Genomic DNA, 5,390 nt, shown 5'->3' with positions numbered 1-5,390 from the left:
TACCCAGCAGCCCTCAAGACTTGAAGGACTGCCAGTGTCTCACAGCTGTCTCACAGGAGTGAGTTGCACTGAGCCATTTGTAGTGTTTTATAATTTAATTAACTATTTATTTCTTATGTTATACATCTATTATCTGTATAAATATATATAAAATTATTAGTGTTCTGGTTTTGTTTCTCTAGAGAACCCTGTCTAACAGACTTTGTAAATCTCATTAAACAGGCTTTTCCTGCCGGATATGCCTGAAACCAGAGAGTACCAAGAAAATGGTTATTTCTGTTTTATTGACTACACAAAGGCATTGGACTGTATGTCACAACAAACTATAGATAACATTGAGAAAAACTAAAAGAATTAGCACTTCATTGTGCTCATGTAGAATCTGTACATGGACCAAGAAGCACAGAAGAAACGAATGCTGCATGATCAAGATTATACCCTTTCATCAAACTGTATAGTGAGCAAGTAATCTGAGAAGCTAGACTCCATACAGAAGACAAAGGCAAGTGGATTCGGGAAGACTCATTAGCAACTTCTGATATACAGATGGCCCAACCTTATTTGCTGTGTATGTATCAATTCATTTCTTTTTATTGCTGAGTATTATCCCAATAAATTACGATCATAAAAATTTACGTACATATGAGTATTTAGGACCTAAAACTGTGGTGAATATTTTGATAAAATCTTTGTACTACAGGGAATCCAGAGCAGATGATCCCATCAGGACCAGTGGTGAGAGTGGCGATACTCAGAGGGTGGAAGGAGGGTGGGGTGAAAGGGGGAACAGATCACAAGGATCTACATATAACCTCCTCCCTGGAGTACAGGCAACAGAAAAGTGGATGAAGGGAGATGTTGGACACTGTAAGATATGACAAAATAATAATTTCTAAATTATCAAGGGTTCATGAGGGAGGGGACAGCAGGGAGGGGTCGAAATGAGGAGCTGATGCCAGGGGCTTAAGTGAAGAAAAAATGTTTTGAGAATGATGAGGGCAATGAATGTACAAATGTGCTTTACACAATTGATGTATGTATGGATTGAGTTGAATGAGGTACGAGCACAATGATTTAAAAATATATATTTATGCAAATTCTAATAAAACTTTTGTAATAGTTTTGCCTGCTCTAGTTATAACTTAGCCCCTCCCCCCACCACACACACACACAAACCCAGGAACAAACTCTCCAGGCAGCTTCATTGTGACCTGAAACATTTTCTAGGACTTTCGTTTATTTATTTCTCTCTTGCAGAAAAATTTTACAATAGTTTATCTCACATAGGGTTTATGTAACTACTTCATTCCACTGTTATTAAATGAAGTTGGTCATTTAATTTAGAACAAATTTAATTGGAACATCTAATTACAACTCTTCATTTTAAGCAGTAGGAAGAAGACTTTTGTTTGTGTGTTTCTGAATCATTAATCAAAATATAGAAAACAAATTAGCAAGATCTTCAAAGTTATTCTACCAATGCTACCTTTATTTATTTACTCTTCTGATAATAATTTTGTAAATAAAGAAGAGTCATTAGTCATAAGCCATAGCCTATTAATTTCATCCTCATTTTCACTTATATATATGTATATTCTAAGCATCTTTCATAACTTATGATCTGCTAGTCCATAGTGCATTTCATTCTCTTACAATTATAAGCATATCCTTCATATGATTTCTTCAAGTTTACTAATTTCTCAAAAGAAAAATCAGAATGAAAATTAAGATCCCCCCCAAAAACCCAGGACCATTTTATTCACCAATATTTACTTCTTTGTCCAGCACACAGAAACTCAATATGTAATTAGTGAACATCTGAATAAAATAATGAGGAAATTATTTTTGTACATTTTAATATGATTTTAAGTGATCATGTCTTACAATCTATAACATGTATGCTTGATAATGATCCAAGGTTTTAGCAAATTTCATTAATTTTTTCTATGTTATATGATACAGTATTATATTACAGTACTATAGTTATCCTTTACCTCCTCAGAGGTCAACACTATAAAGCATTCTCACCCCCAAAGTACTTATACAGAATAATTTTTTATTATGACAATCTGAATTATAGTTTTGTGTTAATTGAAAGCCCAAAGTATATAATTACATCAAAGGGAAAATTTCAGAGACAGAATATGGAAAGATGTGTGTCAGACAATAATTGTGGCACACTGAAGCTGGATTTTGCTGGTCTTTCATGGGCAAACTCACAGCACTCTTTACAAGGCAACATAACCTCAATTGTCTGATAATATTTTAAGATGTTTGCAGCAGACTTTTTCTCTTAAATTGGCAGAACTGGGGGGAAAAAGACCTTTTAAAACCTATCCTTTTTTTGATTAGGAAGAGTATATTGGAAAGAAAAGGTTTGGGGACAAAGATCACAGGTGTCCTCCAGCCTACAGGGAGGGAGCAGTTACAAGTAAGTTATCATGTCCTTTAAGAAACCACATGATGAATTGTTGAAAGGAGATATTATTTTTAGATATAATATGAATGCATTTCAAATTGCATCTGTCTCACGATTTTCAATGTTACATGCTAATATCAAGTTATGTTTTCTGGCTTAAAATGTCCTTTTAGGTAACCAGAATGCAATGTAACTCTATTTATATATCACGTGTCACGTATCATTAAAAAAAAAATTATAAAATGCTCTCAGTTCTCCTCTAATCCAAGTTAAACGTGTAAATAATTGAAAGAGAAGCTGTGTGCAAATACATTATAGCAGCTGATTTATAACTAACTTACTTTAGACTGCGAGTTTCATGTTCTCTCTCTGTCGTGGACACTATGAAAAACTTGAAGTCTTAGCTGTGTTAGCACAGTTTAAAATAGAACTAAAATCAAAGCCAATATGCTCATTTATATTTGTTATAAGTCCTTTTGTTGATTTTTCTCAAGTAAATTATGAGTTTTGTGTGTACAAATGAGGGCTTTGGACTAGTTCGTTCTGCCTTGACTCCCTGAATATTAAGAACTTGTATTTATTTCCTAGATATACCAACGTAGAATATGCATCCTAGAAATATCCCCAGACAGTTCTTGTTAAAATGTAAATTCTAATTAAATATGCAGTGAAAAATCAAATTCTCAGCTGGGGTTGAACCAGAATGAATCATTCAAAGATCTGATGGTAACAAAAAAACTCTATCAACTATGACAAGTATAAATGGTTACTTTCAATTAAAACATTTGGAAATTACTGTTGGCTTAGTGCAGGCTATAAATATGCTCTACCACATAGTCAAAGGAGTACATTTTTCTATATTTTATTAATTTAAAAATGAGATATCAAGAAAAAGTAAATCCCAAAGAAAATATCACCAACATTGATGAATTCTCCTCCTGTACATGTATACAGTCATTTGTTCAGTGACTTTTAGAATGCTTTAGAATTCTAAAGACCAGGCCTACTGAAACATGGAAATTTTAAATCAAACAGAACACATTACAATATTTTGTGGAGAAGAGTTTGGTTTGTGCACATTTTTAAATCATTATATAATAATTAAGTAATTGCTATATAAACTTCCCAATTTCTTCAAGTAATGCCTAGAGTGAAAAACTTGCCTTACTGAAACAGGTTTCTTAGTCCATAGCATGTTTTAACATATTGCGATTAATTATCTATAGCAGATTATTAAATTAGGTTATCTTATTTAAATAACCCTCAAAGTAAGCTCAGTTAAATTGCATAGTTGAATTTATTTAATATGTCTATAGCATGTTTTGTTTACATAATTAATTTATGTATTATGTCGATTGATATTTCAAATTGATATTTCAATTGATATTTCAAATAAGCCTGTGAATTTGTTGTGTTTTATTTATTTTTAGAAAATAGATTTTTATTTTCATTCTCTTAAGGTAAAATGAAGGCTTACAATGACTAAGAGACATTATGAATTTCAAATACGTACCTTAAATAACAAAATGCTCTGGGAAAATCTAATGAACAAGATCTACTTAAAGTACTAAAGTGCAAGGATGTGACATCTCAAGAAGACAAAGTAAAATATTACATTGAAATATGCAAAGCCCTAGGATTAGAAAAATAAAAAGGAAGAACATGCTAAGCATATTTAAACCTGAAAGAATTAACAAAAAAGTCAAATCTCTAGTTCTATCTTGAAAGATCATATGGGGAAAATACCTAATGATGCAAGAACCATCAAAAGAAATAAAAAGGATAGAAAGAATACAGAGTCACTGCACCAATGAGAAATAATCGACATGCAACCACTTCAAAAATCATCATATAAACAAGAACCAATGGTACTAAAGGAAGAATTCCAAGCCGCCCTTAAAGTATTGGCCAACATAAGGCTCCTGGAACTGATGGAATATCAATTGAAATGTCTGAACAAGCTGTTGAAGCCCTGGAAATACTCATCTATGCCAAGTAATTTGAAAGACATCTCTTTGGTCAACTCACTGAAAGAGACCCATATTGGTACTCATTCCAAAGAAAGGTGACCTCAAAAATGCACAAATTCCATTCTGTGTTTCTGTGGGGCTCCATGGCACCTCCTTTCTGATTGCACCTGCCGGGAAGGCTCCAGTTGGCAGCACTTATTAGGATGGAGGGGGTGGGGTCATCAAGGGTGGGGACGAAGACGTCTCCCTGCATAATTTCAGCACGAGGATATGGGAGCAACTTGTCCACTTTCACGTTATGCGACTTACAGATTCGTGTTTCCAGTGGGTGGGGCCACACCACGCTTACATAACCTTGTGGTAGCCATGTGCATGCGTTAAGACGCCATTCTCCATTCCTGTGTCCACCTCCCTCTTGGCGATACTTCTGACACAACGTCCATTGGCTTAACCCAGCGTGTAGGCAGGAAGATCAACAACCAGGTATTTGGCTGCTGTAATCTTCAGAATACAGCCCACAGCCTTGCATCACTAGTAGAAAACCAGAGCAAGGAAGAAATGGATCAATTTTTCTATGAAAAGTTTTAACTGTGTAGCAGAAGTGAGGTTTTGTAACTTTTGTATGATATAATTTTAAATAAATAGTTTTAGTTCAGTCTGAAAAAATGCACAATATCCGTGATGTCACATGCAACTTAAATTTTTGCTTAAGATCATCCAAATATGGTGCAGCAGTACATTGACAGGAAGCTGCCAGAGGTTCAGACCAGACTCAGAAGAGGACATTGGAACAAGGGATATCATGGCTGATATCAGATGGATCAGGAGAGAAAGCAGATAATACAAGAAATAAGTTAATTTGTGTTTCATTGATTGTAAAGGAATTCGATTGTTTAGATATTAACAAACAATGGATATCCTGGAGAAGAATAGGCACTCCAGAATGCATCTTGAGTTCATGTGGATTTTGTACATAGATCAAGATACAGTTTTGAAAACCG

The 5,390-nt window shown here is 34.2% G+C and overlaps 1 pseudogene; it reads left to right on the top strand.

The window, feature by feature from the left end:
• LOC101642281 overlaps positions 1–4,977 on the top strand; it is a 65,270-nt pseudogene extending 60,293 nt beyond the window's left edge.
• Positions 4,978–5,390: the final 413 nt, after the last annotated feature.

The sequence above is a fragment of the Echinops telfairi genome, unplaced genomic scaffold, assembly GCF_000313985.2.
Source record: "Echinops telfairi isolate 266 unplaced genomic scaffold, ASM31398v2 ScPeMD7_14;HRSCAF=57, whole genome shotgun sequence".
NCBI lineage: Eukaryota > Metazoa > Chordata > Mammalia > Afrosoricida > Tenrecidae > Echinops > Echinops telfairi.
The sequence above is the reverse complement of the archived record's forward strand: the minus strand, read 5'-3'. Positions and strand labels throughout refer to the sequence as shown.